Source organism: Suncus etruscus, chromosome 7, assembly GCF_024139225.1.
Source record: "Suncus etruscus isolate mSunEtr1 chromosome 7, mSunEtr1.pri.cur, whole genome shotgun sequence".
In the NCBI taxonomy this organism is placed as follows: domain Eukaryota; kingdom Metazoa; phylum Chordata; class Mammalia; order Eulipotyphla; family Soricidae; genus Suncus; species Suncus etruscus.
In genome coordinates, this window is record NC_064854.1 from 81,524,661 (window position 1) to 81,537,884 (window position 13,224).

The 13,224-nt window shown below is 30.9% G+C and overlaps 1 protein-coding gene and 1 non-coding gene across 2 annotated transcripts in view; one reads left to right on the forward strand and one right to left on the reverse strand.

Annotated features, from left to right (window-relative positions):
• FAM83B (family with sequence similarity 83 member B) overlaps positions 1-13,224 on the reverse strand; it is a 74,111-nt gene that overhangs the window by 23,253 nt on the left and 37,634 nt on the right. The gene's annotated exons all lie outside the window — the stretch shown is intronic.
• On the forward strand, positions 8,726-8,858 carry LOC126014803 (small nucleolar RNA SNORA51). The gene has a single exon (XR_007497794.1). It is a non-coding gene; the product is annotated as a small nucleolar RNA SNORA51 (small nucleolar RNA).

Consider the following 13,224-nt stretch of genomic DNA (forward strand, 5'->3'; position numbering starts at 1 on the left):
AAGGAAATATAAAAATTATATGATCATAGCAATAGATGATTTAAAAGCAGTTGACAAGATCCAACACTGATTCACAATAAAAACTCTCAAGATGGACTGGAAGAAAATTTTTTCAGTATAGCCATAGACATTTACCACAAGCCCATAGCATATATTATACTCAATGGGGACAAAATAACAACCTTTCCTTTAAGTTCTCAAACAAGGCAATATTGCCTCCTCTCATTTCTATTTAACATAGTACTGGATGAACTTGCAATAGCAATCAGTAAAGAAAAAGATATCAAAGACATCCAGATAGGAAAGGAAAACTCAAGCTCCCATTGCTTGAAGATACTCTATTTGGAAATACTAAATACTATATTGATATGTGGCTAGAGAAAGAAGCATCTAGCTTTAAGATAATAACTAAGAAGTTTAAGAAAAATCATTTAGGTTCAGTTTTAAAGTTTTTCAATTAATCTTTGATAAAAGGGCAAGAAACAAATATTTGACCAAGGAAAGTTTTTCTAACAGGTGGTGTTGATATAACTGTTCATCTACATGCAAAAATATGAACTCAGAGCTCTCTAACACCATGCCAAAGTTCAATCAAAATGAATTAAAGACCTTCTTATCAGATCTGAAACCAAATGGTACAGAAAGGAAAATATAGGCAAACACTCCATGCCATTGAAACTAAAGGCATCTTCAAGCAAGATACATGACTGTCCAAGAAACTAGATGCAAAGATAAACAAATGGAAATACATTAAACTCAGAAGCTTCTGTACTTCACAGGAAACAATGACTAGCATTGCTTTGACTTTTTTTTGTCTTTGTTTTATTTTCTGTCAATCTGGAAATAACGCTAAATGCTTACTCCAGGCTGTGATCAGGGGCCATTCCAGATAGAGCATATATATATATGTATGCATATGTATGTATATGTATATATATAAACAAATATAAAACCAATATATATTTGTTTTGTTTTGTTTTTATTTTTTGGGCCACACCTGATTATGCTCAGGGATTACTCCTAGCTATGCGCTCAGAAATCGCTCTTGGCTTGGGGGACCATCTGGGATGTTGGGGGATCAAACCACTGTCTGTCCTAGGTTAGCGCTGATGAGGCAGATGCCTTACCGCTCCACACCACCACTCCAGTCCCCAGATAGAGTATATTTTTTATTCAATATATTTTCAAAATTTAGTTATCACTGTGCTATTTAACTACTCCATAGTATAGAATCAATTTATATATTGAACGAAGGCATACATTTGACCTTCTGGTTTTCTAATGGAATTTCTGATACTGAGAGTATTTCTGTTAAAAGATATATTTCTGTTAAAAATTTCATAAACATTCTCTATGAAAATCTTTCAAGCTTTTTTCTTCTACTTCCTGATTTCAAACTATTAGCCAACTCCACATGTTAAACACAGATGTAGATTTTAGGCATAGAGGCAAAAGTAAAGATCGTATAGGAGGTGAAATAATTAAAAACTAAAGAGACATATCATTAAAACTTTGAGAACAGCTCCTAAAATTCCTAATAGTGTTAGTCATACTGGAATATTTTTAATGCTACTAATATTAACAACATTGAACAGTATTCAGCTATTTTCCAATCTAACATTTTATATAATTTAGATCAGTAAATAAAATTTTTATATTTATTTATTTATTTACATATTTATTCATCTATTTTCCAAAGTAACATTTTTATACAATTTAGAACAGTAAATGAAATTAAACAACCTAAGAAAATACAAACATTAATATTGAATTATATTAAATATATAATATATATTACATTTATAAATATTTTATTTTTATTATATATTTATATAATATAGATTATTTATTAAATTATATTAATAACATCAAATTAAATTAAATAAAAAGAAAACAATCAAAATGATTCCACTACATTAAAATAACAAAAATTATCAAAATATGTTTCTAACATTTTTTATTAGCCAATATTGGAGAAAAAAACAGGCTAAAAACAGAAGCACTGTACAAATTCAAAGTAATATTTCCCTTGATGATGATAATGAGATACATTCTTAATGGTATAGTTCACTCTAAAAACATTACAATCATAAAATAAAATGGGCACTTTATAAAATAAATTTGATATAATCAGGAAAATGCCTACTAAAAGTATCTACAAATATATGCTTGAACATATAATATCAATTTATCTGTGAATTTATATTTTGTTCCTATTTTTGTTTCATGATTGTGTTTCAGTCATACAATGTACAACCAACATGCACCAATGAAAATTTCCTCACCAGTGTCTCCACTTTCCTTCCCATCCCCCCTTCCCAGATCTAACTCTGGAGCATACATTTAACTTATTTTTCTCCTTTTTTCTCTCTCTCTTTTTCTCCCTGACCCCATTTTGACACTGTGGTTTGTACTAATGAATGGATACCATGAATATCTTTATCCCCGTTCAGCAACATATAAGGACATTTTTAATTGCCTATTAATTACAGACAAGTGTCATTTCCTTTACTTATTCTACACTAAACTCATTCTACACTAAATTAAATTTTTTTCTTACATTTAATGAAAATAAAGTCAAATGTAATAAAAATAAATAAATCCACTGGATTTGCAAGGCGCTATCATAGGTTTTGGTATGTTAATCTGCTCTGAATAGTTAGTCACCTACCTTATTTCTAAATTTAATTGTCATTCTGTATGTTGTGACTTTTGAAAAGTCATTTTATAGAGATACAGGATTGTCATATTCTTCTGTTCTGTTAGGAGTGTTTGTGGTATGTCTGAGGGGGAGCCCAGCCAGATGTGCTTAGGATTTACTCTTGTTTCTCTAACCAGTGAATGCTCCTGTAATGTTCACTCCTGTAACATCATATATAGAGCTAAGGATTAAATGGGGTCAGCCATGTGCCAGGAAATTGCCTTAATTCTTGCGCTACTGCTCTGACTCAAGTTTTAGATTATTAATTAACTTTTATAACATCACAATATATATAATAGGAGCTTCATTTAGAGTAAAGGAAAAAGCAGGTTTTACAAGGAAAAATATCTGGTACCATGTCCATATGAAAGCAGATCTGAGAGGCACAGCTAGAAACAAAGGTGACTTCAATCTGCTCTATAGTCTTACACTGTATGTACAGAAAATAAATAGCTTTTACTAGATCAAAGATATTTATTTTCTTTTACTCCACACTTTGAATGGAATTAGACAGATTTAGACAATTTTCATATCATTTTACTGTTCCAGCATTAACCAACAAGTTATTTGTGATCTTTCCATAATTTAGTAGAAATTCCCTCATTTACTTCACAGGAATTAATATTCCCTCATCTCCTCAATCTTCTTTAATTTAACTTTCTGACTTTCTTCTTTAGCCTGTCTACTTTGTCCCTTAAACATATTTTTCTTTAGTTTCTTTACTAGTTGTTTGTATCATAAAGTTTTTTAAATTTAAATAATGTAATAGTTATGGGTTTAAATTACAATCGAGGGTAGGAGTTCATTCATGGAATGATACAATACTACCCCCATCAGGGTGTTCCATTTCCCTCTACTACTGTCCTGGTATCTACCCCTCAGTCTTTTGCTCCCATCACAAGTCCTAGTACACCCTGTCTCTTTCCGCCATGGAAAGTTTAGTTCTGAAAATCAGTTCACAGATTCTGTTTCTTTTCAGCAGAAAATTAATGTTTTCACCTCTCTCTCTCTTTCTCTCTCTCTCTCTTTCTCTTTCTCTCTCTCTCTCTCTCAACATTGATTTGAAGGAGTTACTAAAGTCATACATATTCTTGGCTTCTTGATATCTGATATCTGAACAATACCTTAACAGTTATGAATATTTTATGCCCATCTATGAAACAACTAGTAACAGTATGGGTAGATAAACATGAAAACAAGTCCATCTGTTTATCTTTTTTTTTGAGGGGGCACAACCAGCTGCTGTCAGGGGTTACTACTGGCTCTGTGCACAGAAATCACTCCTGACAGGCACAGGGGACCATGTTGGGATGCTGGGATTTGAACCACCATTGGTCCTGGGTTGGCTGCTTGCAATGCAAATGCCATACTGCTGTGCTATCTCTCTGGCCCTTCCATCTGTTTATCTTAAGTAAATAAATATTAAACAAATTTTCTTGTCTAGTACTATATGAGATTATTAAACTGAGTTGGAGAAGGATTGTAGACTGTGGTAAAGAAAAATTGAGCTTATATTATCTTAGAAAGAAGTAGAGAGAAAATAACTTAGATTAGAGCAAACTATATCTTTATTAAATTCCCTAACACTATGAAATATCCAACAGAAATAAGTATAACACTTTGGAAAAGAAATCATATCTATATCTATATATATGTACATATATTACACCTACTGATACAATACTATTTAAACTCTGAATAATATACAGACTTTAAGCTATCTGTTATGAGTCATAGAAGCTTTTTGTTTAGAAGAGAATATCTTGCCAAAATAGTATCTAGAATACAGATGTCAATTTTAAACAGAATAAAGATCTTTCCCAACCAATATATTAAATAATAGTTAAGAATAGTAGGGTGTACCTAAGAGATAATTCAGTGGACCAAGTACTTGTCTTGCATGCCCCAAATGTGCCATGCTGAAGACCAACCATATTTCATTCCCTAACATTGCATTTGGTCAAAAAAGCACCACTAGGAGTGTTACATGAGCAGAGAGTAATAAATATCACCAGTTGTGACAAAGAATAACATAAAACAAAACAAGAATGTTTAAAATTCTTGGATGAGGATGAACTGGAAAGTGATATTTGGAATCTAATTTACATACACACTGTATATAATGATAAAGAGCAATGATTTTTAAGAAAGAGCAATGATTATAGTAGTTGCCAGAATATAAACTTTGAATAGATAGAAAAATTTAGACAATAGACATGGTTCATGTGGCCAACTGGGTGCATTCCCAGGCATCACATATGGTCCCCGACATACTGCCAGGAATAATTCTCAAATGTAGAGCCAGGAATACAACCTGAGCATTTCCAGTGATATTCCAAAAACCAAAACCAAACAAACAAAAAGAACATTTCAGAAAAAACATAATCTAAAAACTGTAAACAGTTATATATAAACAAGTAAAAAGAATAGTAAAAAATAGAGTAAAAATGAGTGAAATGCATAACAACTTTTCTTTTTGATAATATGATGTTAGAGTACTTACATCAAATTTATGATATTAATGATTATATTAATGATGTGAGAAAATATGAAAATAAACCTAATATCCCAATATAAAAGTGACTAAACAATACAAGTGACAAATATACAAAAGATGTGCAAGGTTGCCAAAGGATTACAACTTACTAAATTTACTCATTATCTTATAAAAAAATTGAAGTGGCAGTCAGCAGAAGTATATAGTAAGAGAAATGGAATGTGGAATTCCAGTAGAATTAATTTGAGTACTACACTGGGGATTTGAATCATTTGAAACAAATATATCTACTTTGATCCTAAATACTACACTTAAAGTAAAACTCTAAAATTCCCTTAAACTTCTAGTGTATCAATTAAACTAACATAGTAGCTAGTAATCCAAGTTGGACCCAAAAATGATCTTGGCTCAATCCCCAGTGTCCAAGTCAGGAGCAATTTCTGAGCTCATAGCCAGGAGTAATTCAAGTATCATCAAGTGTGGTACAAAAAACAAAAACCAAAACCAAAACAAAAACAAAAAATCAGAAACAACAACAAAAACAAAAATAAAACAAACAAAAACTATCTTAATAAAACATTTATTTTCTGAATAAGTGATTCATAGGAAATACTATACTAAGAGCATTTAAATTATATTATAATTTAAATACTAAGTATTTTAAAAATGAGAACAAAATGATACATACAAATGATACAAAATGATACATACAAATACAAATTTAAATACTAAGAGAAAAAGTAATACATACAAAATAAAGAAGACTTTTTTAATTTAGATCATATAACTTATTTTCATTTCATCATAGAATTAACAAATCTAGAAATGGTCAAGTATAAGATAAATAAACTGACTAATAACATGGATAACTTCTATAATAATCAAGAAAACATGATTAAATATTCAGAGACACGTGAATATCAATAGCTATGTGATCTCTGCAACTTCTATGGCAAGTGATATGTTTAAAATAATGAGAAATTTGTTAGGGAAATTACACTAACAACTAGTATGACAATGTTAAAGAATAAGAGAAGTAGAATGCTTCCCAGTAGTTACTGTGCCTATGCAGGGAGAAAAAGGAAAAAAAAGCACAAAATAATCATTTTTCCACATATAAAGTTATTGATTGATCGATTTTTATTGACGTCTTTATTTTGGTGTAGATATTGAAGTTGATGTTTCCAATTTTATTTTATTATTTTATTTTATATTTATTTTATTTTTTATTTTATTTATTTTATTTTATTTTATTTTTCTCTCTTTTGGTACTCCAGCATTGTTTGATTTCAGAACCGAGACTATTGAGTGGTGCTTGTCTTTATTGCTGTAGTGCTCACTGGGTATTTAATTTGATATTTCTTTCTGTATTGATGTGGTGTTTCAATTACCTTTTTCATGTCCTTGCTCAAACTGAAGTTGAAAGCCTAGAAGGACTCCACCATGTTCAGCTTATTTGATTTAATTTAATTTAATTTTTTAATTTTTTTCTTATTTTTTACTCCATTCTGTTGCTTTTCTTTCCTTCAAATAAAACCACATAACTCGAATTATCGAGCTCCACCTCTCAAATAGAGGGGGGAACAAGGGAGGGCACCAGGACCAAACAGATGTATGATCACTGATAGTAAGCTAGACAAAGAGGGGATACCACCTACTCTAGCAGCTCGGGGAGTGATGGGGGGAATATGGTTGCAGGAAAGGAACGGGGATGGGGGGAGATCAAATTTGGTGATGGGTATTCCCCTGATTCAATGTTAGTATATACCTAAAATACTACTGTGAAAGATATGTAAGCCAATATGATCAAAATAAAAATTAAAAAAAAAAAATGAAGTAGAATGCTTGTTGGAAATACAGACAGGGGTGGGGGAAAAGTGGGGTATTGGTGGTAGGAATGTTGCACTGGTGAAGGGGGGTATTCTGCTTATAAATGAAACCCAACTACAAACACGCTTGTAAGCATGGTGCTTAAATGAAGATTTATTTAAAAAAAATTGAAACGGGGCTAGAGATATAGCATGGAGGTAGTGTGTTTGCCTTGCATGCAGAAAGACCATGGTTCGAATCCCGGCATCCCATATGGTCCCCCGAGCCTGCCAGGAGTGATTTCTGAGTTTAGAGCCAGGAGTAACCCCTGAGTGCTTCCGGATGTGACCCAAAAACAAACAAACAAAAAAGAAATAGAAACAGGAAAAACACATAGATAAACATCTGACCAATTAGATAAATAGGTACTGAAACAATATTCAGAAAATCTTGTTTGGATAAAAATTTGTTTGGAATTGGAAAGCTTATCATGGAAAAGGATTTTAAGTGACTTTAAAGGTATTTTTTTGAATACATGATCAGAATGAAATGCCAATTTCCTAGCCAGAAATAAAGATCAATTAAATATCTGATTTAAAGTGGGGTAGCTATAAAAAATTCAGTTGGGGAATTATTAAGCTTGGGTCTGAGAAACATAGAGGGCAATATCTAAAACAGTACAAACTGATGATTTAAGCATCTCTTTCTACTTTGGTACCAATTTTACACATTTAATATATAAACTCAAAGACACCTTCATTTCTATAACTGGTTCATTGGAAAAATATGGAGTGTTGTGCTTGCAGAGAGTCTTCCCAGGAATCCTGGAGTGCCTATATAGCTAAAGGCCTGGCAGAGGATTCTTTGTTGAGCTAGAGACAATTTAAGGGATGAAGAATATTAAAGAGCACAACAGCAGATTGGAGTTTGCCACAGTATTCTTTCTAACCCCATGGATTAATTCGAAGGAATATAAAAAAGAAAGCTGATCTATATAGTGTTATCTAAACCAAAAGGTTTAGCCAAGTACCTAAAGAAAAAAAATATAATAATAGTCATTCCAGAAAAGACCAACTAGAGCAACAGAGGAAAGAAAAATTATTTGCTTACAGCCAGTCACCAAATAGTTACCAAAATAAGTGATGGCATACTTTTTATTTTTGTTGATGCAAGATAAAAACCATAAAATAATTTGAACATTTTATTTTAAAGCCATTGTATTTGTCTAAATTTATTATTTTATTCAAAAGTATGAAGTTAGGAAAAGTTTCCCTTTGAAATTATTTTTAGAAAAATTTAAAACAAGAATATGTTAGTTCATGAAGAAAATTTCTAATGACAAAATCAATCTATCTCCCCAAATCCCAACACTAAAATCCATTGGTGAAAATTCAGCAGGGACTAAAAATCACCACTCATCTTCCTTGAAAGCCTTTGCAATAGACTCTTTGCCACATAGATTATCAATCAAGGGAATACTGAAAAGAGCTAGAAAGTAAATTTTGCAAAAGAAATCTTGGAGTATTCAACTCTGATATGGTCCATATCTAACTTGGGGTGTATAAGTCCTTTCATTTACACTACACATTAAGTGTATAGGTGTGATCTGAATATCTTAACTCACAATGCATATCATTATTAATGTTGTTATTAGTATTATCATATTTCTTTACACAGGGTCTTTTTCTTTGCATATTTTCTAAATAAAATTATTTTGCAGCCTCCCAATTCTTACCACAGGCTGTGTTCTTTACACTGACTATATAGAGGAGGAGGTACAGTAAATGCACCCCATATACACCTCAACACAGGCCCTTTGTCTGGCCTGTTTTGTGAATTGGGGGAACAAAAATTATTTTGCTTCACTGTGTTCTAAAATTTTCTTCTGTAAAAACAAAAAAAAGAGTCTCGGTGATAAGCAAAATAAACATTCCCTATGCTGAGATACACTTGCCAGAGAACTGAACTTAGCCCAAAACAATGAATACTCCAAACAGTAGTTAGGGAGCAGTTCTCAGGCTGTGTGGGTCAAGATACTGCTTGTTGATTGTCTTGCTGAGACTAGCAAAACTTTAGTTTAGAGTATGTAGTAACTGGTATGGATTTTCAAGAGTTCAGAACTGACTGGGTTCTTCATTGCCATGATTGTGTTGTGTCAAGCAATTGCAAATGTTTGATAACACTCACTTCATTGATCTACCTATTTTCTCCTCCATGGCTTCCCCCCCACACACACCCAGCAAGAATATGATTGTGCTATAGTTATATTATTGAAATTCCTTAAAAGGTAATGTTAATTATTAAGAGAATAGTTAAGGAATTCTTTCACGCATATCTAATTGCCACCTCCTTGCCAAAAGATTTGCTGTCTTTGAAGTGGCAAGTTAACTACCTAATTTTTCTGCTAGATAACTTAGAATGACTTACCTTTCTTTCATATTATTCTACTAGTACAGACAAAAACCAAAAATCACGTGTATCTAAAAATTTGACAAGATAGCCTATGAAACAAAAGCTTAAACATTTTACCTAAATTTGTCAGAAAATGCAAGAGGCTTTATACAAATATATATATGTATATATATATGTTTTTTTATACATTAGTAAACTTTTTCAAAAGAAAACTATTTTTATAGTTTCACTTAAAGTTTAAAACAGTACTGATCTTAGTTTTCTGTCCCTATAGTCTATTGACAAGAGAATAAAATAAACTATAGGTTAATGCAGAAAACTTTAATCAACCACATGTAAAATAAGTGAACTTGGACCTCCATCTAACACCATCAAAGGTCAAATAAAAATGGATTAAAGACCTTGATATCAAACCAGGAAAAATAAGGTATATTGAAGAATATGTAAGTAAAACACTTCATGACATTTAAACTAACTTCATCTTCAAGAAGGAGACACCAGTGTCCAAACAAGAGCAAGCAGAGATAAACAAATAGGACTATATTACTCTGAGAAGCTCACTCTCATTAATCCAGATTTGGAATGTTATTGCTATTATTTTTCACATCCCTTCTGGATGAGATAGTTCACAGTATTTACTTTTTAAAAGGCCCTGGCTGTAAGTTGGAAACTTAGGTTCAAATATTGTTAATAGCAATATTATTGGGACAACTTTTTGTCAAAGAACCCCTTGATTTTTTTAGTTTAATTAAAAAATGGGAATATAGACAGACCTCACTGTGCATAGAAATATCAAATTATACTATGTTGGGCAAATCACAAGATACCAAAAACACACCAAAATTGATGAAGCTGAGATTCAAACTACTCTCTCTAGATCTACTATTTATATTTAAACCCACTTACTATACTAAGATATCACATGTTTTTGTATAGTTGAATAGTAAATAATTATATTTTCCTCTGATTAGCATTACGCTTTATGGTCAAGAAAAGTTATTCTCTACTCCAACTGACTTTCCATTATATCATCCATAAATTAATGTGTGATTTACTTACCATTTTAGTAAAAAGCATCTTTGTACAAAGCAACAATCTTAGAAGTGCAATTTAATATAAATCTTAGTAAGTAACAATACTTACTAACAATCATGTATAAAAACAGAGAATAGGTTTTATATTCTATCAGTGAAGAACCAAAATTTTAATTTAAATACAAGATGGCCAAGGAAAAAACACTCGAAGGTATTGTTTCTTAAGCTTCTTAATATGGCACATATTCTTACTTATTTCTTAAAATATATTATCTCAAATATAAAGTATATTTATAGTAAATTTATTTGACATGTGCAACCTTACTGACAATCATTATATATATATATTTATGTTAAAGTTACATAAAGTAGATTATAGTTCCCCACTTTACTAGGTTGTTCATCCATAAAAATAAAATAATTCATCAAGTCTACCTTAGAACACACATTTACTGAGGTAAGCAGGTTATTGCATGACTTAATTTTGAAAATTCTTACCTATATGCACTGCTTGTTGCGATTAGATATGGAACACTTAAGAAAACACCAAGAAATCAATCAATGACACTTATGACGAAGACCATAAGCCTACTGAAACTATAGCATTTATGTGATAAAATGCAAAAGACTCGGGGTTAAATATAAGCCTATAAAAAACTCTTCTCAACTTTACATTAACTGCTAAGAGAAAATATATAGCAAAAAAATCAGAATGAAGAATTTTTCTTACTCAAACAACTAAAGATCTTTTTTCTTTGATTAGCATAAAAATATTACTGTTTAGTAAAAATAAAGGAAACAAAATATAACCTCACAAGAAGCAAGTTTCTTTTGGCACTTTTAACTATTACTCTGAGTTAAAATAGTCAGAGGGAGAGAGATAGACACAGAATAGTCTCACTCATCTATGGGTTTTTTAAAAAAATAAAAGGACATTTTTTGCATAATCCTCAGAGACAAAGAGAGGAGGGCTGGAAGGTCCATATCACAACATGAAGCTCACCACAAGGAGTGAAATCACTAACCATGTAAATGAATATGAGGGAAGTGGAGAAAGCCTGTCTAGAGTATAAGTGGGGGTGTGCTGGGGAGGAGGAAGATCTGAGACATAGTGGTGGGAATGTTGCACTGGTGAAGAGGGGTGTTCTTTACATGACCGAAACCCCACTACAATACATATTTCTTAATCAAAGTGTTTACATAAAGATATTAATAACAATAACTCACAGTAATGTTACTGTAAATTTACAGAATGTAAATGTCATCCAAAATGGAATGAAGATAGTCTAGTAGTAAATAAGGAGACTCTAAATATATACATATGTGTATATATCTAATATGTGTCTATAAACTATCATTTTAAGGTTATTTTTTATAGTCTCACTGCATCTCAAATTTTATATAAAATAATTTAAGTGCAAATAATTAAGATTTCTATAAAAATAAGTAGTAAGTCTGATATATCACTTGCTCCAGTATTGGACCATAGAAATAATTAAGGATTTGGATCTGTAACTTGATTTGGCATTAAATAATGTTATAATTTATTAGAATCTGAACATTTATCCTCATATAATTGTGTAAGATCCACAAGAAAATGACAAGCAATCATATTTAGGAGACTCTCATAAAATAAATTGTGGAGCTACCACAATATACCAAATTATAACATATATCAACAATATATTTAAATGCATAAATGCTATAGTAATCTTAATATTAATATTATGAGTCAAAGAATCTACCAATGAAATAAATCAAAGAAGTGTTAATGAATAACTTCATCTCTATTAAATATCAAGTTTTCTAGAAAATATGCTATATAAATTATTTCATGCTAACAAGTCACCAAACAAATTTATTACATAAAAAAGCATCCATTTCCAAGTTTTATAATCAAGAATTGAATCATAACTTGGTTCTGTTGTAATAAACTAAAACATTTAATCACCTGAAGGTAAATGAAAGTTTTCCTCTCATTGTAACAATCCTTCATTTATATACTAATATTGTTATAACTATATGCACCATACATGTATGAGTTCCTTTTTGTTTACTTTAGCTTGTTCTATTATCTCACTTTTATAGATAATTCTCCTATAAACCACTCTGAGTATTTTAGCTTATTCAATTACTTTCTTAAGATATATTTACTTAAGTTATATTTCAAGTAGAAATATAATGCTTCCATGATACTTTCTTATCTTTTATCTCTTTATATAAAACTACTGAGTGACATATGCCATAGTATCAATCTTCCCCATGAAATCCCAGTACTCCAAAAAGGAAAAAAGAAGAAGAACAATATATTATATTAACAATTTCCCCATTGTAATTTCTCCCCCATGTCCCATCTATTAAAAAGAAATCATTATGTCTCACTCAACATTCCAAAGTAAAAAAATACATCTTAACTTTTCTAGAGAAAAGTTTACTAAAGACATGTTGTATTATAATTAGTATATATAACATTAAGTTTATCCACAAACATATATAGCAATATGTTAGTGAAACAATGCATTATTTAGCAATGGACAAAATAGTACACAGTGCTGCTCAGTAAGTCTCACTCAACTTACACTCTATAGCCTATAATATAGTAGGTTGTACCATTCATGTTTGCATAAACCTGCTCACACTATACTACAAAATATCAAATGCATTGCTCAGAACATGTCTGTCTCTGAAAATACATGACTTTAAAATAGTAATAAAAAGAGATGAAGGAAAGCATTTCTGTAAAAAAAAATAAACAGCTAAAGATAAAAGCC